Consider the following 26,794-nt stretch of genomic DNA (forward strand, 5'->3'; position numbering starts at 1 on the left):
TGCCAGTTTTCATTCTCTGGGCTCCAATCATGTAATGTCAGGCTTTGGAGGAAGTGTGACGCTCTGTCTCTTCAGCCTTGTGGAAAGGATTTAACAACTATCAGGTCAATATGTATGGGCAGCTGCTCTTATTTAAGAATAATATGACAACCCAGTATCTAAATGACTCTTCTGTGTCTAATAAAGCCAGAGTGAGATGTTTTCCATATTGTTTTTCAATTTTCATTTTATAACACGTGTAATCAGTTCCTGTTTGAGAGGAATTTTATCCTCTGGTCGTCAGAAAATGGAACCTATGCAGTCCAACATCTTACACTTTTGTCTAGACTTCCAAAAAGTTTATATTCAGTTTGTCACTGTGTGTCTGTGCCACTCCATTAACTCTTCATTGACTTTCCTTGCTGCACCCTCCCATACAGATTGAAGAACTTCACGGTTAATTATCTCTTGCTGTATTTTCCGTTAGCCCTTCTAGAGCAGGAAGCAGCACAACCTTCAAGCTGTAAATAAAAAAAATTATTTCATTTAATTAAACAATACCAACAAGCGTTAAGTGCACCAGTCTTAGAAACAAACATGAGTCAACAACACTGTGCATAAATAAGGTCTGTTCCAAAGAGTTACACAAAAGAAAAAATAAGATATGCTCTGTTAGACACACACACATCTAGGTGGGGTAAAGGTTGGCAGAAGGTCCTTAATCCCAAAGCCTGAAAGTTGGCTTGAATACCAATGTCCTTTGACAAATTTTATATCCTGAGCAAGTTACTTGTATTCTTTTAGCTTCAGATTCATCATCTCCTAAAACATCTCAACTAATACTTTAGCGATTCTTGACATTCCCAGGGGTAGTAAGCTCCCAGTAAACATTGGTGTTCATTCTTTTAACTCCCCCTTTCTTATTTATCACAGAAAGACCTTGGTGTGATTAATATTCACATACTAGAGTAGAACAGTAAACTTACATACAATAAAGTGAGAATGGAAGCAAATTTTGAAAAGGAAAACCTATTAATTTTTCTTTCTATAGAGATTTCTTTACTCAAATTGTAGTTATCTAGGTCATGGCAATTTTTCATGGTTATTTTGTTATGTTTTGAGACAAAGTCACTATGTAGAACCAGCTGTCCTCTAGCTTGTAGTCTTCTTCCCTCTGCCTCCTAAGAACCTCTATACCTGGCCATGTGGTAATCTTTAACAGCTTCATCTGTCCAGGGTAGAGCAGCTGTGATTGTGGAAGTGGCTCAACGTTCGGTAAATCATGGGGTCAAAGAAGTGAGGGCACACAGCCCTTGTCCTGACAAGAAACACAAAGAACTGCCTAGGGAAAGGAAATTTCTCTATCTTCCAGATTAACTACTACATTAGAGTTCCTCTTCAGCCCACCGAGTGAGGCCCTCCATGATATCCAACATTCCCTGAACATGTGGTTCCAGAGAAGGCAGCAATCTGTAAAGATAACTGGACTTGTGAGCACTCTCCACCCAGAAAGCCACAGGACATAATCATGACTCTGGAAAGAAACAGAAGTAGGAGCCTCTGCCATCTTGAATGTCTAACCTCAACCCTCAGTCGTTGCTTACCCTTGGCCCTGCAACCATCTTTAGCAGCAGCAGCTCAAGAAAACAAAAACACCCTCTTTTGACTCAAAATTACCCATAATCAGATGACAAAGAGAAGTCAAGCAGGCATGTGGCTTATCAGAGTCCAAGAGGTGCTTAACTAATGATTTACTTGGAACTCTTACTTAATATACTATGCAGTAAACAAAAACATGAAGTATATGGAAGAAAAATTTCTGAAGGTTAATATATTTTAATGTTTAGTTTATATTTCACTTATTGAATCCTTATTTAGAAGAGTCACCATCAATTATAGGCTAGCTATATTTTCAAACATCTGTTCGTGTGTGTTTAAAAGTATTCATTTAAAATTAGATGAAGAAAATTAGATGCATAGGCCTCAACCCTACATGAAGAACTATAGGCAACTGAGGAAAACTGGGAATGGGAGAGGAGCTTTCCCCAGGGAGGAGAACACCAATTTGTTGTACAGCGCCAAACAGTCATCCCTGAAAACATACATAGAGGTAACATTATATGGACCAGACAGGTTATATTCAGGAATAAATGTATATTATAATAAACAATTGGTTAAAAAGAAAAAGAGAGACAATGAATTTGAAGGAGAGCAGGGAGGGTGTATGGGAATGTTTGGATGAGGAAGGGGAAAGGAGAAATGTTGTAAATTATAATATCAATAATGCTTTTAAAAAGAAAAATATTTACCTAATGAACTGAACGCTTTTCAATCCCGGTTTTTCGATGGAACTGGGAGATGATCAGGTCCAGCTAACGCACACACCATCAGAGGCTGCATAGTATAATATGATGCTACTGGCTACATCCTGCTTTGAGGCACTTGGAATGTGGCTAGAACTGTTGTGGTGCCGCGTTCCTGCTTTTAACTGTAAAAACTGAAGCAATAACTGAGAATGAGGGCACACAGTGCAATTCCAGCACTTGGGATGCTGAAGGGGGAGAAAGGGGGAGAGGTGAAGACCAGTTTGAGACTGTAAAGTGAGCGCTTGTTTCAGTGACAACAAGAAAGCTAGTAAACACTGAAACCGTGCAAAATGTTTTGGCAGGACATGTATGTTGCTTAATATTTGTTATGTATGGTTTTCGGTGTACTCAGGATGTGTGTGTGTGTGTGTGTGTGTGTGTGTGTGTGTGTGTGTGTGTGTTGTGGGGGGTGTGCTATTTTTAGTGTTACATATAGACCACTTATTTAGTTTGTGTCTACATACTGATTGACTTAAAATATTTGATGGTTTTTTTTAACTGTATAACATTATATTGTATCCTTGATATTTTAGTCAGATATTACAAGCTGCAGTGACATCTATAACTGGTAATAATAATAATGAAAAACATTATTTTAATCATAACACAATGATTTTTAAGTTAAATGTAAACATGGGAAGTTTTAAGTCTGAAACCAAAATACACAACTGATGAAGAATTGCATAGGTACAGCTAATAATCCTGTGATAGCTTGTTTGGTAAAATGCTTGTCTTATACTTATAGGCAAGGAGATCTGAATTTAAGCCCCCAAACCCATATTAAAAGTAAGTAAAGGAAAAACCAGACATGATAGAATATTAAACACTTGCAATTTCAGCTCTGGAGTAGTAGAGTCAGGTAGGTTCCTGAGTCCCTGATTATCTCCTACTGTCCCTGCAGAGACCCAGGGTGTCTTACTAAACAAGAAGGGGGCACCTGTGAAACAGCAGCCAGGTTTCTTCTCTCCTCCATATATGCATACTCCGTGTTCACAGAAGTAAAAATGAAAGAAAAGATCAGTGATATGCTGCAAATTCTACAATGGATAGCTGCTGTAATTTGCTGGAAGTAGAATAAATGAGACAGATAATTATTGTGTGGATTTCATTAAGAGAAACTTTCAGCTCCTCTCAGTAAAATTGTATATTTAAGGAAAATATAAAAACTTAATTTTTAAAATATTTTATGTGTATGTTTTGCCTGATTCATGTATGTGTACCATGTTTATATCCAATGCCTACAGAAGTCAGAAGGAAACATCAGAGCCCCTGGAACTGTAGTTACAGATGGTTATGTTCCACCATGTGGATTCTGGGAACTAAATGTGGGTCCTTTAAGTGTTCTCCATCCCCAAGAACCTTTTTGTTAATTTAAAAATGTAAGAGTTTTAACAAGAACCAAGCTTGTGTCATTGGCCAGATGTTAAAGTGCTTTGCTTTACACATGTACATAAAAGATACATATACATTCTTAGATGGAAATATGCTAAAGGAAACTTTAAGATATAGATAGCACCTGAGGAATAACTTCTGAGTTCCTTTAGCGTTTACATGCATGTGCACATATGTGTAGGTACATGCGTGCAGACACACACGTCTGTACATGCCTACTCAAGAAGAAAGAATGTAAGATCTGTTGATTAAAAACTCCAACTTTCTTTTATCTTTTTCCCCAATGTGAGCTTCGGTTTTCTGTTTTGTTTTGTGTTTTTGTTTTAAATTTAGATAAATCAGAAGATAAAAAATATGCTGTCCTATAAGTACTTTAAATGTGCTTCAATCCAAAGAATGGTTAATTTACCAAAAAATGTTGCTTATTCACTATCAAACTCATTCCACAATTATTTTAAACATTCTACATCTGTCAAAGAAGTTTAGAGAGATACTAAACATTAAGCAAATACTTTTCCCACTAAGGTTAGTCAAAATCAGATTTATTGGAATTTTCAAAGGCAGACTAATGTTTCCTTTACTTCTTTGTTCCACTCTATGATACATTTTAAAAATATTTATGCTCTTTGTCGAAGCACTCCATGAAGTGTGCCCTGAATACTGTTGTTAAATCATTCATTGTATACATGCAAAAGCAATGAGTCATTTGAAAGAAGTAGAAGACAATGAATTTAATAGCTTCTTGACTTCTTTGCTAATGTTCTTGTATTGAGTCATGAAAGAGCTTTATAAGGATTTACTGCCTATTTACTTAAATACAAGATTTTCTTATAAAGAGAAGTTTGTTGAATATTTCAAAATAAGATAAAGACCCCAAAAGGCAGTATGATTTATATTTTCATTTGTGATGTCAGACTATACCTGAAAGAGCCAAATTTGAAACCTTACGGAATTGAAAGCTTACCTTCAATCTAGCTAATTAAATTTGAGACTTTTGATTGAGACGCAGACTTTTTATAAGACAATCGATTAAATCACTCTGTCATTTTAGTTGTTGTTTACATGACAACATTTCAATTGTAGTTGATAGCATTATGTAAGTTGCATTAAAAAGTAACTGTAGGAAAATGTGAAGAGATTGCCAACTGAGAACAAGTGGATTTCCTAGAATCAATCAGTCAATCAATCAATCAATTCAAGTTTTAAGTTCAGAGTTAACTAATTTACTTAACTTGGTTAGACATAGTTTTGAAACTAGTAGCTTTTTCTTTCTCAAAGAGATTACTAGTAAAATGACAGAGCCAGGTGTGATGGCACACACTTGCAATCCCAGCCTTCAGGAGGTTGAGGGAGAAAGACTAGGAGTTCAAGGCCGTACTCTGCTACATAACAAGCTTGAGGTCAACCTGGTCTACATGAGATCCAGTCCTTCAAAAACTCATGAATTGTGGAGGAAGAAAGACCAGATCTGAGTGGAAATATTAAAGAATAATTTCAGTTAACAGAGAATTTTAAGTATGTTTGGGAGATTATGTGTGTACATGTGCCTGTGTGTGTGCATGTGTGTGTGTGTGAGAGAGAGAGAGAGAGAGAGAGAGAGAGAGAGCATGTGCATGTGTGATTTTTTTTCACTGTAAATTTATAAAATCAAATGCTTTAATCATTTTCCATTTAGAATTGAGTATCTGAACTGCAGAAGTGGCTTAGGGTTAAGAATGCTTGTTGCACAATCATGAGGACCCAAGTTCAGATCCCAGCACCTACAGAACAAGCCCGGTGTCTTGCAAATGCCTGTAACTCCAGCTAGGAGGCATCAGATATACTCATCTGACTTTGTGTACACACAAACATGTGCATAGGAACACACACATGTAATTTTAAAAAGAATATATCATATCTGGTTAAAAGTATATAAAGTATGCATAGCATGAAGGGGAAAATCTAAAATTCTTAAATATTTTTATATTCAACACATGTTAGAAGAAATATTTGAATGCATTGCATTATATAAAATACATGGCTTAAACTAATTAGCTTTGTTCTTTTTTCTTTTTTTTTAAATATGACTAATAGAAATTTTTAAATTAAGAGAAACATTTACTTCAGTTGTGTACTGGTAAATTGTTCATGTTCCTGTCAACAACCTCTTACTTATCCTATAAGGAATCCTAATGAAAGTCAATGGAAAATAAATTAAGTTTAATTTAACAGACATGAAGATAGAAGAGGAATTAGATCAGAAGAGGGAGGTCAACAGAAGTAGGAATGGGACAAAAGAAGATAATGAGATGAATATGATAAAAATACATTGTATACATGTATGAACATGTTTTAATAAAACCATAACCAATGTTAAAGTAAAACCAAATAAATGCATAATTCATACACACTAATAAAGATAACAAAGAATTTCAATTACACATATGAGTTTAATATGAATTTCTATCAGGACACTGGTGTAGAAGCCACCAAGGGTTGCTAGCTAGAGAAACCACTAGATACCCAACTGGAGTGAGAGCTCGTTTTTCCTTATAGGTATTTTTCAGGCCTTGTTTGTTGCTTGCCATTGTCTCCCTGGACTTTCCTCTTTTAACTCTAAAAGAAAATCAGAGGAAGCTCACTTCTGGAAGCTTAAAGCCAGATTTCCTCTAGACATCTAGCTAGCCAGTTAAAATGTTGCCAGAGTCTATTCAGAGAAACCAGATGTGAGACTGAATGGTCTTCCCTAAGTTTAAGAGAAGCCAGGTGTGACACTGAATAACCTTCTCTACTAAGTGTAAGAGAGGCCCGGAGACTTTTGTCCTTAGAGCTACCAGAGGCTCTTAGGAAAGCAGAGAAGAAACTGATGTTCTGGAACTATGACAATCTAGGACTTTGTACCATTGAAAATGTCACTTAAGAAAATAAAAGTCTGTTTTTGTTTTTGTTTTTAAGGAAAAATGTGACCTTTGATGAAGAAGTGACTAAGGATGAAGGTTCAAGTTTCATAAGAAAAAGATACTTGATTTGCCTTCCTGTGTCTATATTTCTTCACATAGCAATGTGAGTCCTAAGGACCTAATACTTTATGCTTGTGTTTTAAGAATTACACAGAGGTATCAGCATAAATGATCAGAATGTCAATTTGTCTTGTTGGCTATGGTCTGGGAAAGGTTACTTTAGTTTGGAGAGGTAGAGTACGGTGGAGAGCTAAGCCATTTACACAGTTGTAGACTGTTGCACCCAGACATGGAAACTGGGAGGGAACAAAGCTTCAGGCAGCAAGCTTACCAACAGCCTCCATACTAGGTCTTCCTTTCACTGAGCTCTGTGCCCTGGGGCTGGGCACCATGTAGGCAGCTAGCATCATTTATTAGGAGAATTATAAAATGAGGTCATTTCCATAGGGAGATTTGTTGTCTAACTGGCAAACAGAATGCAAAACATAAGAAATTAAATAAAAGTAACTATTTGCCCTCTTTGAATTTTGTTTCTCTACCTTTTCTTAATAACAACAAAAATCCTTTTTCACTTCTTTTTGAGAAAAGTCAGTGGATCTACAGACATACACAAACAGCCTTTACTAATAAAGTCTCACATGCCAATTTTTCCTGTAATGGCTTGCATGCACTTCCCTGTATGTGTTATTTAAATCCTGCTGTAGGACATCTTCCTGCTGGGGCCAGTGAAACTTAGGATGTAAATACAAGTCTGGGCAAGTGGGAGATCTGCAGTTGATCTTCAGTTGTTCCAACTATAACACGGATTCTTTCTTGCTCACATTATTCATTCTATTGTTTAAACTTATGTTATAGCTGACATCTTCCCAATGCCTAGCAAAAAAAGAAAAAGAAAAAAGTTTTCTCAGAAATAGAAAAACCTGTACAAAAAAAAAGTACATGAACCAAAGAGATCCGGCAAAGTTCCTAAAAGCACAACAAAGAACAAAGAAATGTGAAAGTGGAAATGGGTTTTGAGAGAAAAAAGAAAAGAAAAAAAGGAAGGTAAGGAAGGAATGAAGGAAGAGGAAGGAAGAGGAAGGAAGGAAGAGGAAGGAAGGAAGAGGAAGGAAGGTAGCCCTGACTTACTGCAGACTTTGAACAAGAAGGTCCCATGTAGCAATCACAACTATTTACCAATGAATTCTTCAGTGCCGTGGGATTTCAAACATTTTTAACTTTCCTAAATCTTCATAGATTATTATAAACATTACTGATGAATAATATTGGGGAAATTATTTGAGAAATTTAAAAAGCATTTTTATTTGAAATAATTTATACTCAAGCTAATCTGAAATTACAAAACTAAAAACATTTTTAGGAATAAATAGGTTCTGGACATTAAAGGATGCCTGAAGTGCTGGCTGAGAGGTAAATTAGGAGAGTTCTAATATGCAATGTAGGTGGCGGAGAGATCCTAAACTGTTCTGCTATGAGTGTGTGTGTGTGTGTGTGTGTGTGTGTGTGTCTGTGTGTCTGTGTGTGTGTCTGTGTGTGTGTCTGTGTGTATGTGTGGTGTGTGTGTCTGTGTGTGTGTGTGGTGTGTGTGTCTGTGTCTGTGTGTGTGTCTGTGTGTCTGTGTGTGTCTGTGTGTGTGTCTGTGTGTGTCTGTGTGTGTGTGTCTGTGTGTGTGTGTGTCCCTTTTGGTAAAACTGAGCTTATAAGAAAATAAGAGAAATTCCTAAAGGAACAAGAAACCAGATTCATAAGTCTGTGCTCAATGCTCAGCTGCCAAAAGAATCTTCCCAATGGTCTCCTTCTCTGGAAAGCCCTGTGAGGAAAACTTGAGAGCTGATACTTAGTGAAGCAAGATGAGAAAGAACCATGCTTCATTCTAAATGTAATAGAAGGAGAGGGTTAGAAGATCACCATCCTAGGCAGCAGGAAAAGTTAAACAAAATTTTGATATAATTTCTCCACACTTGAAAATTCCTATCAGGAGAAAAGCTCTAGAAAATGGTGATAAAGCTTAAATTAAAAATGGAAGGACTGGTTGAAAGTCAGCTTCAGAACAGTTAATCCTCACCACCTCCTTCATCCAGCTTCTCCTGGGTGGCAGATTCTGCCAACTGCAGCAAAGTGACCAAAGGTTTAGGTACTGAAAGTTGTAAAGCGGATGTCTCTGGATGGCCACACTCCTGTCCATGTTTAGGAAGTGTTCCTGCTCTGAACCCAGCTGAACCTAGGCCTTCCCAGCCTCCCTCTCTACTAGTTTCTGCCTGCCATTGGATGAAAAACTCCAGAATGCACAGAGAATGTTCTGAAGCCTCTGGAACAAGCACAGGAAGACAGAAGGCTACTGGGTTTGGGAAATGGTTTGGTTTGTGAAGTACTTGAAACACAAGTACAAGGACGTGTGTTCCATGCCAAGGGCTCATGTCAGAACAATAACAAAACAAACAAAATACAAAATCAAAAAACCTAAGTTGTGGTGGTGCACATTTCTAATTTCAGGACTGGGTAGGCAGATATATGAAAAACCCTGGGGCTCAGTGACTGACATGGCTAATTAGAAACCTTACCTCAACAAAGAGGAGACGATGCCTGAGAAATGATACCCAACAATACACACCTGCATAGCACATACACACACGCACGCACACACACGCGCGGGCGTGTGTGTGCGTGTGTGCGTGTGCGTGCGCGCGCGCGTGCGTGCGTGTGTGTGTGTGTGTGTGTGTGTGTGTGTGTGTGTGTGTGGAGAGAGAGAGAGAGAGACAGAGAGAGAGAGACTGACTAATGGCAGGGGATAACCAAATAGATCTCTTCCACAACTCAAACCTTGACTTTCAGATTTTTTTTATCAGATCTTTAGAACCCAGTAACTATCAAACATGAACACCAGAAAGCCTCTGTCTTAAAAAAATGAAGACAAAAACTAATGGGTTGTAAATAAATAAATAAATAAATAAATAAATAAATAAATAAATAAATAACAACTTAAAGGAAATGTAGACCATTCAGGAAGGCAAAGAAAATGTTTTTGAAATGCCACCACCATCCATAAACTTAGATAAGATTCTTTGCACTTCAGGAGAATAGAGCCCACAGAATCAACTAAGCAGTACTCATAGGAGCTCACTGAGACTTAAGTGGCAATCGCATAGCTTACACGGGCCTGTACTAGATCCTCTTCATATATGTTATGATTATTTGGATTGGCATTTTTGTGAAACTCCTAATGGTGGGAGTGTCTCTGACTCTTTTGCCTGTTTTTGGGACCCTTTCACTCCTACTGGGCTGCATCTTCCAGCTCTGATATGAAGGATCGTGCCTAGCTTTATTGCACCTTGTTATGCTGTGTTCGGTTTACATCCCTGAACGCCTGCTCTTCTCTTTTCTCTTCTCTTTTTTACAAAGTAGCTTTGAATCTGGGGTAGAGGTGAAGTAGGATGGGAAGGATTGGAGAGAGGGGAGGCTATGGTCTGGATTATTGTATGAGAGAAGAATAAATAAAAATTTTAAAAGATACTGTGTCCTTTAAACGAACAAAGAAAAAAAGTGTTGAAATAAAGACAAAGATAAAAACAATATTCAGAAAATAAAATAAAAAGCGCTCCAGAACGACTGCTAAACCACCATATCAGAAATTAAAAAGCACGATAAATGCTTCCAAAATTACCCAGACTAGAGTAAATATGAAAACAAAATAGTATTGAAAAGACAACTGTGAGAAATAGTTTAGCAAGTGTGGCATTCAGACAACAAAGTAATTCAAGCTAGTTTCCTCCTAAAGAACCCCTGAGAGCCCAGCTATACAGGAGACCTTAGCCACACAAGGCATATCAAGGATTCTTAAAACACTAAGCAACAACAAAATTATCCTACAAGTTTCCTGAGAGAAAAGGTGTAACATGCACAGGTCAGGGTTAGAGCAGCTCTAGAAGGCTCCCTAACAGCAGCAAGGACCTGGGGCGATCTTAAAGCAATAATATCAGAATTCTGAAGCTAATCCAATTCCAGTCAACAAGTTTTAACTAGTTGTGAGCAGATAAAGGTCGTTTTAAGTAGATATGCTATTATAGTGATTGCCTGTGGTGCAGGACTTCTCAGAAAGCCGTGGAGGCTGTGCTATTCACAGTTAAATCAGCTATTAAAGAGAAGGTGAGAAGCAGGGAATTCAACCAAAGAGAGCAGAATGCAGCATCCTAAATGGATTTGAAAGAGCCAAGGGTATGAGTAGCACCAGGCTCAGAGAAGACCAGAGCAGCCTGTGTCAAGCGTCATCTAGGAGAGTCTAAAAACTAGCAGGTGATCTTCCTGAGATGGTCCCGCTATAGACAAATGACGGATTTGCTTTTCTAGGCAAGGATGAGAAAGTTTCATTTGTGGAAAGATTACTGCTATTAATATGCTTTTCCTGTTATTATTAAATATATAACGATCACTAGATATTGACCCACCCTTTCGAGCATATTTTTACAGACCTATGAAGATGTACTATCTTATAGTGATGCTATATAGACAAATAGATAATAATTCTACAGAATTCCCGGTTTGATTCACATAATTTTACGAAGAAAGTTTTTAGAGATGGTCTTAGTTGCTAGAAAGATGTAATAAAGTTAGAATCAAGAATAGAATGTGCCCACTACTCATAATTGTAAGTAAAGGCTGCATAATAAAAAATACAGTGAGATTTCATAACTATACTACAAAAGAAATAGATGGGACAATTTTGTATTCAAAGAAAAACATTTAGGTACAAGGATAAAGTTATAGGTGTGCACTATGACAAGGCAAGGGCATGTAAAAACTGTTAATTTGAGCTTTTAATGAGTATATTATAATGAAACACTGCTTTGAAGTTAATATCAACATCCTTCTGTAACTCCCATTCTATGTAACATTTTATCTCTGAGGTGATTTTCTAAAGAACTTTTTGTCTAAGAAGGTATAAAAGACCAGAGAAAAGAAATAAAGTTGTTGGATGAATGATATGACTTGGTGAGTTCCAACCACTCATCCATCCATCCATCTAAATGTATTTGTCTGTTTATCTATATGTTTGTGTGTAGATATATGTTTATATGTGTAAGGATGCATGAATATTTTTGGAGTTGATTGTGACAGTTGGGTCCGACCAGAGTATGGGTGTATGAATTTTTGAATGTATGTGCGTCAGTGCATATTTGGCTATATAAAGCATTTTAATTCTTTTCCTTTCTTTCCTCTCTGGTTCACAAAGAGTTAACCAGCTTAGCCAGAGCGTCTTCTAGCTGATTCACCAGGAAAAGGGGCACCAGCAATAAATCCTTTTATTTAATCCTTGCAGCTTTACTTTGAGGTGTTAAATGCCAAAGAAGGAAGTTTCTGGCCTCAGAGGAACTAAGACAGGTCAGCTACCACCGCAAAGTAACTTAGACTTAAGATAGACTTAAGATACATTTTATTGTATAAAAGACAACCCTAAATATTTCACAAGACCAAGTCTTGCCTCCTCTCCTGCAGATGCTCTTACCCCTTGGCTTGCCTCAAGAGAGAACCAAGAAAGAACAGCTTCTCTAAGATACTATTAGTAGAATAACTATGTATTTTGATGTCTTGAGAGTGTATAACAACAGAAGAAAAAGAGACCATGAATTTGAAAGAGAAGAAAATGTGTGTGTGTGGGAGGTGGGGGAGGGGAATACAATTGAGGGAAGGAAGAAATGATGCAATTATATTATAATCCCTAAAAAAATTAATTAAAAAAGAACACTAGCTCATTTTACAGAGGACCAGAGTTGATCCCTAGCACCCTCACGGTAGCTCACAACCATTGGTAACTCCAGTTCTAGAGTGTCTGATGCCCTCTGCTACTCTCTGTCCATGCAAGGCACGCTCATGACACACATGCATACATTTAGGCAAACATTCACATACATAAAAAGTAAACAAAGCAAACAAACACCAAACTGAACCAATCATGGCTATTTTCAGAAAACATTCTTTTTAAAGTTCAGGAAATAGCAAAGAAATAAAAAGTTACTTGGGTAATCTACTAGTTGAGCTCATATAACTATAGAATACCAAGTGAACAATCTGAATGTTCCAAGTCTACATTAAGATGTGACTATGAAAAATGAACTACTTATTTTAGTTACTGGAATTAATTTTGTAGGGCAAGAAGAATGGACTCAAAAATACAAGAAAGGGAGAATAATCATAATTCACCTGTCAACCAAGGGAATTTATGAATAATGATTAAAAAGAAAAATCAGTAAATGCAGACACCTTATCTAGAAATTTGAAGAGATATGCCCAAAGAATTGGATAAAGAAAGAGATGGATTATATGAAGAAGGGAACTGAGGTAAACATTTCTTTTTCCTTTTCTGTTTTTATTTCTATTTCATATTTATAATAAGTCCTACAAAACAGAAGTCTCATATTCTCTCTCTCTAAAGACTCTCCAATGTAGGCTCCTGTCTGCAAACACATCTGGAATAGTGTGAGAGTTTGGTGCCCATCCATGAGATGGATCCCAAGTTGGTCCAGTCTCTGGTAGGCCTTTCCTCCAGTCTACTTCATTTTTGTCCCTGCTTTCTTTTAGACAGAAACAATTCTGGGTCAAAATTTTTGAAGGTGGGTCAGCGTCCCCATCCCTCTACTGGGGGCACTGTCTAACTACTGGAGGTGGTCTCTTCAGGTTCTATCTCTCCACTATTGGGCAATTTGGCTACAGTTACCCCCATTGAGTCCTGGGAGCCTCTCACATCCCAGGTCTCTGGGATTTTCTAGAGGTTTCCCCCTACACCCCAATCCTGGCAGCTGCATATTTCCATTCATTCTCTTGGCCTTCTGGGCTTCTCTCCTTCCCCCCCTCCCGTCCCGGCCCCCATGCCTGATCCTGCCCTCCTCCTCCCCTCTCCCACCCAGGTCCTTCCATCCCTCTGCCCCCTGTGATTATTTTGTTCCTCATTCTAAGTGGGACTGAAGCATCCTCTTTTGGGCCTTCCTTCTTGTTTAACTCCTTAGGACCTGTGGGGTATGGTATTCAGCACTTTTGGCTAATATCTACTTATCATACCATGCATGAACATTTGGATCTGGGTTACCTCACTAAGGATGATATTTTCTAGTTACATCCACCTGCTTGCAAAATTCATGATGTGTTCATTCTTAATAACTGAATAATGTTCCATTGTATAAATGAACCACATTTTCTGTATCCATTCTTCAGTTGAGGGATATCTGGGTTGTTTCCAGTTTGTGACTATTACGAATAAGGCTGCTGTGAACATAGTGGAGTACAGGTCCTTGTGGTATGGTGGAACATCTTTTGGGTATATGCCCAGGAGTAATATAGCTGGGTCTTCAGGTAGAGCTATTTCCAATTTTTTGAGGAATAGCCAGATTAATTTCAGAGTGTATCAATTTGTACCAGTTTGCAATCCCACCGGCACTGGAGAAGTGTTCTCCCTTCTCCACACCCTCACCAGCATGTGCTGCCACTTGAGTTTTTGTTCTTGGTCATTCTGATTGGTGTAAGGTGTAATCTCATGGTCATTTTGATTTGCATTTTTCCCTGATGCTAAGGATGTTGAACATTTCTTTAAGTGTTTTTCAACCATTTGAGATTCCTCTGTTGAGGATTGTCTGTTTAACTCTGTACCCCATTTTTAAAATTGGGTTATTTGGTTTTTTGGAATCTAACTTCTTGAGTTCTTTATATATTTTAGATATTAGCCCTTATCAGATGTAGGATTAGTTAGTGAAGATCTTTTCCCAATCTGTAGGTTGCCATTTTGTCCTATTGACAGTGCCTTTTGCCTTATAGAAGTTTTTCAGTATTAAGAGGTCTCATTTCTCAATTGTTGAACTTAGGGCCTGAGCCATTAATGTTCTGTTTAGGAAAATCTCCCCTGTGCCAATGCTTTAGAGGCTATTTCCCACTTTCTCTTCTATTAAATTCTGTGTGTCTGGTTTTTGAAGTCCTTTATCCACTTGGACTTGAGCTTTATGTAGGGAGATAAATCTAGTTTCATTTTTCTACAAACAGTCCACCAATTAGACCAGCATGATTGTTGAAGATGCTTTTCCCCCTCCATATGGTTTTGGCTTTTTTGTCAAAGATCAAGTGTCTATAGGGGTATGTGTTTATTTATGGGTCTTCAGTTCTATTCCATTTATCGACCTGTCTGTCTCTGTTCTAGTACCATGCAGATTTTAATCACTATTGCTCTGTACTACAGATTGAGATGAGGAATGGTGATTCTCCCAGAAGTCCTTTTATTGTTCAGAATTGTATTGACTATACTGGGATTTTTGTTTTTCCATATGAAATTGAGAATTGATCTTTCTGTGTCTGTGAAGAATTGGGTTGGAATTTTGATGGGAATTGCATTGAATGTGTAGATTTATTTTGGTAAGATGGCCATTTTCATTATGTTAATTCTACAGATCTGTGAGCATGATTGATCTTTCCATGTTCTGAGGTCTTCTTCGATTTCTTTCTCTGGGAACTTGAAGTTCTTGCCACACAAGTCTTCTTTTACTTGCTCCTTATATGCTACATTTCTTAACCTTAGTGCAGTAATATAATAAATTTATTATATTACTCTTTATAGCACCTTTTACAAATGCCTGAAATACTTCAGAATACATCTTTAAGTAACCAAGGTTACCTTAAATATATAAATGAGAAAATCAGAGAGACAGAGAGAGAGACAGAGACAGAGCGAGAGAGAGCAAGAGAGAGAGAGAGAGAGAAGAAAATAAGAAAGTGATTTTAGTGATAATGTTATTCTTTTTTATAGTTCCTGGTGTCTACTGGTGTGGATTTCTAGCAGGTGTCCTTTTTTTCTGCTTCCACCTTCTTCTTGTCTTATAAATATGCTGAAAGCTCTACTATTTTTAACAGAGAAATAAGTAACTTCTGTCCCTCATGTACCTATTGTCAATTCCTTGCCCAGTCCAAGTATACTCTCTTTAGCTCATCACTGCAAACCACAAAAGGCTTCTGGTCCACTTTGCTAGGAGAGCTCATCTAAAGCATTAACTGAAAGTTAATTCAAAGCATTTGATCAGATCATGAATACTTGCTATGTTTGGTGCTACTGATTTGATTTCTCCCTTCTTCTTGAAGCAGCGTTGTCCTGTGATTTGGATAACTCTTCTTGTTCCCTTTACTTCTCTCTGACCCTTTCACATTCATCACAGCCACTAAGTTGTCACTTTCAAATAGACAAGATGAAGTATACATGGTGCGTTTTTAAATTCTATTCTATCCCATTCTTTAGTTTATCTCTTCGTGTTCCAAAACTCACTATCTTAATTACTATACCTTTAGAATAGATATTGATACTAACATTTTAGCATTTAAAGTTAAACACAAATTTTAGAAAATTGAGTTTTAAACATTTTTCCATATATATGTCCAAAATATTTTGGAAAAATCTGAATTCGGAAGTATGAGAGTATCTAACCTAGTTATTTATTATGAATTTTAAGACTTAACTTAGGAGCAGCTCTTTCGAGACCCTTCATGTGTATGCACTATAGATTGCTCTGGTTCCATTCTTTCATGGACTCATATTTTCCAATGCAATTTTTTCCTCAGGAAATCATTCTAGCAGCTATTGCTTATGTCTAATAATTAATTATTTAATTTAACTCACAATCTCTGTGCAGTATCATATCACTTAATACAACAAAAGCCTGGGCTGGAGAGATGGCTCAGATGTTAAAGGCTGGGCTCACAAGCAAATAAAACAAAACATTAAGTTGTAGAAAAAGTGAACCCAGTTGCCTGAGAAAACACAGGTAATCAATTTTGAAGATGCAATGGTAAAGATGTGATTGCAAATCTCAACTGTCAACTGGATCAGATTTGGAAACACGTAGGAGACATGCTTCTGTGCTTGTTGGTAAGGACATCTCCAGAGAACTACAGCTCAAGAGAGAAGACACACTGAACACATCATGACATACACTGAGCTCCAGGGCTGAGTACAAAGAAAACAGAGAGCTGGTTACTCTCTCTCTCTCTCTCTCTCTCTCTCTCTCTCTCTCTCTCTCTCTCTCCCTCCCTCCCTCCCTCTCCCTCCCTCTCTCCCTCCCTCTCCCTCCCTCCCCCCTCCCCCTCTGCTTCCCTCACTGTAAATGCAATATGATCACACAATCTTCCTGCTAAGACTTTCCTGCCACGATAGACTGGACCCTTCAACTACAATCGCAAATAAACCTTCTCTTCCTTGCGTTGCTTTTGTCATGGGTTTTGTCAGCAACAGAGGAGAATGAATGTAACAAGTCTGATTCCAAAGCCTGATTTTTTTTACTATTCACTCCTCCTCGTCTAATGATATCATACTTAACCACATAATTTAAATTTAAAGAAAAAATGTTGGTAAAAATACAAGATGCTTACTTTTAAAAACACAATGGGGGGGGGGGGAATGCCCTAATGAATAACTGACTTTATAGAAAGTAAGTACAGTTCCGGTATAAACTTTAATTTTAAAACACCATTTTCCCAGCCAATAGTTGCTTCTGTTTGGATTATTAATTGCTGAATAACAAATGACCCAACAGCAGGGACACAAAGCAAGCAGCATTGCAACCATTCATGATGTAGGGGTCAGGGGTCATGGCCCAGCAGGAAATATGGTTTCCTGATCAGTGTCTGGGCTGACATGAATAACTGGGAGCTGGAACAATGTTCAAATGCTTTCATTTAAGGCCTGATGTCAGAGGTTCAATGACTGAGATATGGGTTATGTGGTGGCATCTATATGGTGCCCTTTCTGTGTGAAAAACAAATTAACAATAAAAGCATTTCTGTGTTCTATGACCTTGCTGTTCAAAGTGTGGTCTCCAGTCCAGCAGCATCAACGTTGCCTGAGGAGGCATGCAGAACTTTGAGCTACATACCACATCTACGGGATCAAAATCTGCATTTCTGCATGGTGTCAGATGACTTGTTCACATATTACATTTTCAGGTCCTGCTTTATGAAGTAGATGCTATTAAGTTCATCTTTTATAGACTAAGAGATCTCAAAGGGTGAGGAAACTTGTTGAACAATAAGCAATTTGTGAGTGAGAAGAATTAGAATTCAAATGCAGGGAATGGATTGTCTAACCTATGATATTCATGAATATTTGATATTCAGAAAACTTCACAATCTTAGGGATATGTGGTAATATAGACAACTACCTTAAAGGGAGGTCCTAAAAGCCTTCATTGCTCTAAAAAGAGGTTCTTGAACAGTGTTTTCCCAAAGCATCTTTTCTCCCTCTTGTCACACATCACTTGGTCCTGTGGCTTCCTGCAAGACTACATTCCTGAAGGGACAGGACTATGGCCTTGCTTGTTTATATAGCTCCAGAAATAGACTTAACACAGCAGCTGCTCCTTCCTTGCTTCTTGATCTGCAGCCACTGACCTGATGACTCAAATAAGTTCTGAAGATTGTGGGTGGGTAACTGAGGGGTGCTAAGATTGTTTTCCATGAAAGGTAGATAAAGGGCATGTCCGTGTTTTACCAACAGCTTGAATTTTCAACTTCAAAAAATGAAGGGTAGAGGCAGCAGCTATGATTCTGGGGGCTGAGCTTATCTCTCTATCCAGACTCTCCTACTCAGCAAACAAGGGAACTTCCGGAGAAACTTCCTTTCTTTCCCACTCCTGCGGCAGCTTAATTTCTCTGGATCTATAATTAACTTTCTTCCATTTGATTGATACAGAAGGGTTGTGGCCCATGGGAATGCAAGGGAGCTTGGAGCTAGTTTCCAGGACTCTGTGGTGCCTTGATTTCTGGTACTTTTTAATCTGTTCCTTCTCGTGTCACCTTCCTGAGACATTCATGCAGACAGGAACATGGATGCCCAGCAAAGGGGCAGTAGCTCAAACAACTGAGACAGTCCTCATTTGTGTTTGCCATTCTGGCATATTTATCAGCAAAGTCCTCTTTCACTGCCAAAAAACAAACAAATAAAAATGGGGGTGAGGATCATGTCTGGGGAGAAAGGGTGTGGAAGAGATAGGGCAAGAAAGAGAATGGAAATTGGTGGGTGGGTTATCTCTGTTATCAGCCAGAGACCCAGAACTGGGAGGCTCCTAGGAGTTGATGGGCTTACCCTAGCTGAGAAGCCTAGCAGTTGGTGATATGGAGACTGAAGTGGCCACCTCCTGCAGCTAGGCAGGACTTCCAATGGAGGGAGGGAGATAACAACTTACCCACAAAACCTTCAACCTAAAATTTGTCCTGCCTACAAGACATGGAATAGAGACTGAGTCAACTAATGACTGTCCCAAATTGAGACCCATCCCATGAGAGAGAGCCAACCCCTGACACTACTAATGATACTCTGCTATGCTCGCAGACAGGAGCCTAGCATAACTGTCTTCTGAGAAGCTTCATCCAGCAGATAATGGAAAGAGATGCAGAGCTGCACAACAAACCATCAGATAGAGCTGGGGAGTCTTGTGGAAAAGAGGGAGTCATAGGAATGAGGGAGCCAAAGAGATCAAGGACACCACATGAAAACCTACAGTTTCAACTAATGTGGACCCATGGCTGGGAGGAGGGACTCATAGAAACTAAACCACCAACCAAAGAGCATGCTCCTCAACCCCATTTGCAGCTGATTTGCAGCTTGGTCTTCACGTAGGTCCTCTAACAATTAAAGCTGGGCTGTCTCTGACTCTGTTGCCTGACAGTGAATCCCCTTCTCCTAGTGCCCTTAGTGGGAAAGGATGTGCTTAATCCTGCTACAACTTGATATGCTAGAGTAGGTTGATACCCCCCCCAGGGGTCCCCTTCTCTAAGTAGAAGGGGAGGGAGTGATGGGTGTTTGTGAGGTTGGGACTGGGAGAAGAGGGAGGAAGACTGCAATTGGGCTATAAAGTGAATGAATAAATAAATAATAAGTAAATAAATGAAAAGAAAAACTCATTTGAGTGATAAGATACAATAACTATGGTACACAATGATTCTTGAGTCACCTCAGGAGCCAGAATAGGACAAAACCTCACCTAAGGACCAGAATCCATTGATCATGTAGTTGTCTCCACAAGGGTTGCTTTTAGCTGCTGTTTTAGCTAGAAGATAGGTTTCCAGGCTTTGTCTTGGCTCCACTCAGGATATAACCTTCCCTTGAAGAATCTGCTTTCTGACCTAATACTCATTCTTCCAGCATTGGTTCTCAGGTTCAAGGCCTGTAGCTCTCATCCCTCAGAAGATGATTTGAATTCTAGCCTACACACTACAGCACTCACTGTTATTGGGTGGCAGCATCAGAAAGTAGAACTAAACTCCCTGGCAGCCCTTTGATCCCCAGCGGGGGAGAGAATGACCGGAAGGGACAACCCAGCCTGAGGCTAGACAGTTAGCATGCTTTCCTCTGTGCTCCAGAGGGTTGCAGACCAGCAGGAAAGAGTGCAGCTATTCTTAGATAAGGTGTGGGAGCCTGGCAGGAGCTGCAGGCATTGCCCCAAGGGTCAGAGACCGGAATCGGCCACCCACTCTGGCTGCTTCCCCTCTCAGTTGGCTGCCCCTCACACAAGGAAATGGCTACCCCACTCCTCCAAGCAGTTTGTGGCTGAGGATTGCACCACCCCCCTAGTCCCTAGTTCCCTCATTAGACAGCAGAACTCTGCCTTCATCTTATGCATCAGGAGTAGGTACACTAAGAGCAAGGAGGAGCCAGAAAACATCTGGGTTTCTTTAGAAAACCCTGTATCATGTGAATACCAACTCTGAGTACCAAGAAGGGGTCCTGACTTGTCCAGGTATCCGGGCAATGTGGATGCCCAGAGTTGCACTCAGAACTCAACCAGGTAGACATTAGGCTGATGTTGTAAAATTCCATTCAGAACAAGAGCCACATATAACCATGTTTCTATAAAAGAAAATCGGTATGATATTTTATGCTTTTTTAGAATGAGCGTTTTGAAGTTTACAAAGACTTTGTTTTTATGAAATGGATTCAATGATATATCACTATCACTGTCTTTGATATTAAAGCTGTAGAGTGGAGATCACTGAGAAGATATGAAAACAATTCATTCATTTTCTCAGGGCGGGTTTCAGAGTTTTTACTTTTGGTCTACACTGTAACAAGGCACCAAGTATACCTGATGTCTTTCTCCACATTCTTACAGTCAAACGGAGAATACAGGCAATAAAAATGTCATTGTGTAACTGTAAAAGTGACAAGGGTCGTGAATGGTCCTGTAGAAAGGATTAGTGAGGGCTTACTACCATTGGAAGTCAGAGGAGGTCAGCAGATGACAAGGTGCCAGTGTGCTGCTAATGAGCAGAAAAGAGCAGTCTGGGGTTGGGGATTTAGCTCAGCCAGCGGTAGAGCACTTGCCTAGCATGCGCAAGGCCCTGGGTTCAGTCCCCAGCTCCGGAAAAAAAAAAGAAAAAAAGAAAGAAAAGAGCAGTCTGGTAATGGGAAAGCCTGGATAGAGACTTGAGGCTGGAAGAGAACTTAAAAAGTTCTAGAAACTGTAAGACACTGACATAGTAAAGACAGGAATAACCAAGGGAGAGAGGCAAGTGGAAGTCTAGCCTCTTCAGGTCTTGTGGGCTATGACGAAGGGTATGGGCTTCATATTAAAGGAAAGGGAAGTCAGGGAAGAGTTTTCAGCAAGAAAATGCAACGTATAATCTTGATTTTAAACACACTACTCTGCTTGGTGAGTGTATCAGGAATAGGGAACAGTCCTGGAGAAGCCACCAACAAGCCATCAACAAGCCATCAACAAGCCATCAACAAGCCATCAACAAGCCATCAACAGGCCATCAACAGGGACATAGAAAGGGTGGCTCAATATAACCATTTCCCAACTCTGGAAGTCAATGCTTCTTTCGTGTTTTAGGACACACTTATGTATAATGCATACGTTTGGACAGTTTTAGAAAGGAAATCAGAACTTTTAGGATCTTCCTACTCCTAATCAATGGCTTTGCTATCCAGCTCTTCTGGCGGTCAATCCCCACACCCATACATTTCTCCTTAGAAAGTGCTCCCTGGTTTGACCCTGTTGCTCTATGAGTCCTGCTGCTCTATCAGTCCTGCTAGCTCTCTCTAGCTTGCACACTCCATCACTGGAGAAAACACATCTGGGAAGCAGCTGCCTGGCAATTATCACGGAACCATCTCCTGATCCAGTTGAAGCTGGGGTGGAGAGGAGACAAGGGGACTAAGGAAAAAACATGGATTCTTTATGGTACAAGATAAGGGTGGAGTGTTGAGGCACCACTTCATTATTTTGGAGATAGGCCTCCAGGGTAGCTGATAAATTTACAACTGGCTGCTGTGTCTTCCTTTAATTCCTACAAGGCCAGATGTGTCCCACAGCTGCATACCATCTGCCACTCTCCACCACTGGGGAAGCTGCAGTTGGAGCCTAAAGACAGAAGGGAGAAGGGTAAGCTCCTCTTTGGCTCTGGCGGGCTTACTGTGGGGGATCAGCAATCAAGACTTCCCATAAAGTGGGCATAGAGCCTGGCGTTCTGTACAACCACTCCCTCTAAAGTGCCCTGGAGTTTCTAAACTGCTTCCCCACCAACGGTTCCAACACTAGCTTCCAAACTTTATCTCTCTATTTGTTCTGCTCGTTGATCTTTTTCTTTTACTCCCTACTCCAAATGTACCCCGAGTTCCCAACCTGGGTCATGGTGAGTCTAACTGCAACCAGTCAAGCTGACATCTAATCCTCCCTGAGAAAGAGAGCACAATCCTGTCCAGCAGATGATGTTATCGGCCCCACCCTGGGCTCCAGGCTTGGCTCAGTCCAGACATATGGATCTTTTTAAAGACTTATGCAATTTGGCATCCCCATTTCACACTCTGCAAGCCCTGCTGCTTTGACACTGTATGCTGGGAATGCACCCAGAGAGGGAGGGAATGGATCTGTGCAGGCTTTTATTCTCTTTTCCTTGTCATTTCTCCTGGCAACTTCCTGCTCAATTTGGAAAACAAAAAGTTTTCTTCTCTTGACTCAGACCTTGCCTAAAAACAGGAAAGAAAAAAAAAATAGGGAAAGAAAAGAGAAAATGGGGGAAAGGAAAGAATATAGAATGGGCTTGTGAATATTCTGGTCAGTTTTTCAAGACAAAAACTGGGAACCCCTCAGTCACCAACTGTTCCTCCTCCTCTTCTTCACCTCCCCTCCATGTGAACAGACATAGATTCCAGTTTCTTTGAATCTCCTGGTTTGCACAGTATATAACCTGAGCACCATCTGTTACACAACAGCTTCCCCCATCACTTAATCCACCCTGAGGTTTGAATGGGTGAATTGAGCCTTGCTCTGGGTTCTCAGAAAGACCCCTCTTTTGTGGAGACAAAAATATGTCTCTGAATTGCCCCACCACTCCCAACCCCAATCTAGACACGGGAAACTGATAAGTCTTGGGATGAGGGGAACTCTTATGTTACCCATAGAAGAAAGAATGCCTTCTCTGCTTAGAGTACAGCAGCTGCACTGTTAAGGGAGGGGTCCTGGCACTCAGCTCTTACTCTTCCAGCATGAATCCCCTGGTGGCCCTAGCTGAGAAGTCTGCAAAACTTGAACCCAAGGGTGGGGACATTTTGGTTGCAAATGCTAATTGGGAGTGTCCAGAACTTTATAGGAATTTGGCGATCTCTGAGCCATCCCCACACTCAGCCTCTAAGGTGACCTCTTTGCAGGCTGCAGGCCCAACTTAGCGAGGAAGGAAGGAAAACTTCATTTCACCCCTTTCTTCCAAAACTGGGTATGGACTGAGCACTGTGTTATAATTTGATAGAGAGGTCCTCTGTGTGAAGTCAGAACAGCTGGACAGATGTTTGCTTTGTAGCCAAGTTTAAAACAGCCAGTCTAATGCTTGGGCATTCGTATTGTACTTTACATGAGAGCTCCTCCCCTGAGTTTGCAGACATAAGCTGATTGGTTTCTGCCCTTTTCAGCCTGTTGGGGTGGGAACCAGATGTAGTACAGGGTGTAAGAAGAGTCATCTTGAGAGGATTCCGGTTCTCTCCAGTAAAGGGAATTGTTGTCCTAATCTACTTTGTGGAAAGAAGAAGGAGGAGGAGGAGGTTTCTATATTCTTGAATGGATTTTTCATCTTGGAGTTTTCCTGGCTTGATTGTCCCCTGACCCTAGGAATCTCCTCAGAGCCCCTGGCTTTAATGGAGACACACACACTGACTTGTGGCACTTGTGCTAAGCTAGACCTGCACCACCACAAAGATTTTTCCAGTTTAGAAGAGATTTAGAAAAAGGAGGAGAGGCATTACTAGCACTCCAACATGCTACATTCATACAAAGCAGAAGGTCTCAAAAAGCTACATCCCAGTACAGAGGAGCACCACTCAAGTTTCCTTCATTAACATCTGGACAAGCTATGCTCACCCCTCATTAGACTGTTTCCACAATGACCCAGACCTGACACAGCCAAGGAAAACTAGTATAGTAGTGTAGCTACAACACTCTGTTCCTTTGTAAAAGGAAAATATGCTTATTAATGATTACTTGCAAAATAGTGCGTGATTATTGTGAAAAAATAAATGCATTGCATGTAAGATGTAGGAATAAGAAAGTGAATATTTCTCATAACTCCAGCACCTAGAATGTGATGGTTTCAATGAGATAGACACTTATGTTTGAATGCTTGATCCCTAGTTGAGGTGTGGCCTATTAAAGGAAGTGTCCTGGGAATGGGCTTTAGGTTTCAAAGGCTCACTCCTTCCCTAGTGTGCTCTGTCTCCTGCTTGTGGATCCACATGAAAACTCTCCACTCTTCCTGGGCCATGCCTTTGCTTAGCCTTCGTGGACTGCAACCATCTGAAACTATAAGCCTAATTATAAGCTTTTTTTTTATAAGTTACCTTGGTCGTGGTGTTTTGTCACAGCAAGGGAAAAGTAACTAAGACACGAAGTAATCATATGCATCATATATAACACATTATCACCATCTACAGTGACTTTTTGTCTCTTTTTCAATAAAATACCTTACAACGATATACTTTTATTGTGCTCTCACAAACTCCTAATAGCTATAGCAAAGAGAAACACTGTAGATCGTATGTATGATTCCAGCTCAGAGGCCATCTCTTCTCTTTACTTACAAGTTGGTTGTTTTATAGGCCAAACTTATAGGTGGTCTTGGGTCCATGGTTGGATAAGAGAGGAAACACGGGCATTGCTTTCCTGACCCTTTTTCTGAACATCAATTAAACATTAGCCCTGATATCTCTTCCAATGAACAGCCTCACTCATACAAGTGCAAGAAATGGTGTTTTCACTCTGCAGCTCACTTAAAGTTACTTATATATAAGATAGCTATATGCAATATATTTATAAGATGCATATATAAGATATATTTATATAAAATATATAAGAATCTGAAAGCTTTTCTGTTAGACATCTAAAAACTAAGATAGAAATGATTCAAAGACAAGAAATTCTGTTATTAAAATACTAATTATTGTTTAAACAATAAATTGTATTTTCATATATTAGCAACAAAAATATTAACTATAAGATATCATGTTTGCAATACCCTTGTAACACTTGCAAGCAGTGCTAAGTTAGCAGGAAGATCTCTACGAACATTAAGAGACCAGAGAAAAGAGTTGAGTGAATGCCTTGCTCCGAAACATGGTGCATTCGAGGAATAACCCTGATGAAACATAAATTAGAACCACTTCAGGGAAAGCCACTAACTTTAGCAAAGACTTAAACAATGGATAGGCATATCTAGTTCATGGAAGTACAGATATATTCAGTTCTATCTGAATTAATCTGTGTAATAATTTTAGTCATAATTCAAAGGAGTGGAGCAAAGTATGGTGGTGGAGCTTGTGATCCTGGCGCTGAGGGGGCAGAGGCTGTCACACCTCAAATTTGAAGGCTGCTTATGCAACAAAATGAAAGTTGCCTCAAAAACAAACAAAAAATAAGAAAGAGAGGGGGAAAGCAGGGGAAGCAGAGAATAAAAAGAAAATCTAAGAGGATAATTTGGGAGAAGATCAGATAATCTATTATCAAATTTTAATTATGCACTGAAGAATTATGATCCAAAGATAGGGCAATTCTGAAGAAAATAAAGGGAGGTCACTTGTCTGAAAAAAAATAGTACTTACTGAAAATGAAATTAAATAGGAGGATAATGCAGTCAGCGTGAGACGTGTGTTGTACAGGGTAGATGAACCAGCACACGAATATGGCAGATAACTAAAAACTTAGGTCAGATCAGCTGAGTGGAGATTACACAGAAAGAAAGAAAAAAGCTTGGGACAAGGTACTCTGTATGAAAAGTATTTGGGCACAGATTTTGTCAGTTATTTCTGCTGCATCTTTCAGTTCAATCCTCACCCTTCTATCTTCTTCTTGGTGGTACACTTGTTCCACCAACACAAAACATCCAATTCTGCCACAGAGGACAAGAAAACCAAACAGAATTCATCAGACACATTAACTACAGATTACAGTAATCTGTGAGACACTGACAGAATTCAGAACAAGTGCTAAAAATAGGAAGTCAGTAACTGGAGTGACATGTAAAATTAAAAATATATAAAATATATTGTAAAATGATGAAACAAAGTAGAATATGGCTTACAGGTCGAAAGAAACAGGAAAGCAAACCACAACCAGCAGAAACAACCATGTCATCTCTGGGCCAAGAGTTATGTTACTCCTAAACCGCTTATTTATTAGTGACATTGTTCTGAGTCCTTGTATGTTCTGTCCAAAAATGCTGACAAAAGAGATGGCTGCCCAGAACACCAATAAGCTATGTAAGTTGGCCTCAGCCCAGGCCTCTCCCAGTAAAACAACCGTACATGACTGCTTTATCCCACAGCCCCTCTTCTTATCCTAATATAAGTTACAACCTCCTGTTGAAAACACAAGATCCAGATGGTACATGTATTTGCACCCCATCCCAAGAGGATTAGACTTCCCCAACGCTTGTCTCTTGATTCTGGCATTTTATGCCCTAAATAACCTTTGTGACTGCCTCATAATAATGTGGTCTGGGCACTCCTGGTCTGCATCCTTTAGAATGGGTTGCCTGTTATTGAAGACAGCCACCATATCAAGATAATTCCTCACAAGACACTGAGTCTGAGAATGAGCAGGCCAAATGTTCCAAAAT

General features: G+C 39.4%; 1 long non-coding RNA gene across 17 annotated transcripts in view; it reads right to left on the reverse strand.

The window, feature by feature from the left end:
* LOC102550245 (uncharacterized) overlaps positions 1 to 26,794 on the reverse strand; it is a 79,398-nt gene that overhangs the window by 44,418 nt on the left and 8,186 nt on the right. For 6 of the 17 annotated variants that reach the window (XR_010057172.1, XR_010057171.1, XR_005492792.2 and 3 more), the window contains 2 exons: positions 2,289 to 2,476; positions 213 to 500 (listed from right to left, as the gene is read on the reverse strand). The exons of 5 other annotated variants lie outside the window; for them this stretch is intronic. This is a non-coding gene — a long non-coding RNA (uncharacterized LOC102550245). 6 more of the 17 variants (XR_005492793.2, XR_005492797.2, XR_005492789.2 and 3 more) reach the window with 2 other exon arrangements.

Source organism: Rattus norvegicus, chromosome 13, assembly GCF_036323735.1.
Source record: "Rattus norvegicus strain BN/NHsdMcwi chromosome 13, GRCr8, whole genome shotgun sequence".
In the NCBI taxonomy this organism is placed as follows: domain Eukaryota; kingdom Metazoa; phylum Chordata; class Mammalia; order Rodentia; family Muridae; genus Rattus; species Rattus norvegicus.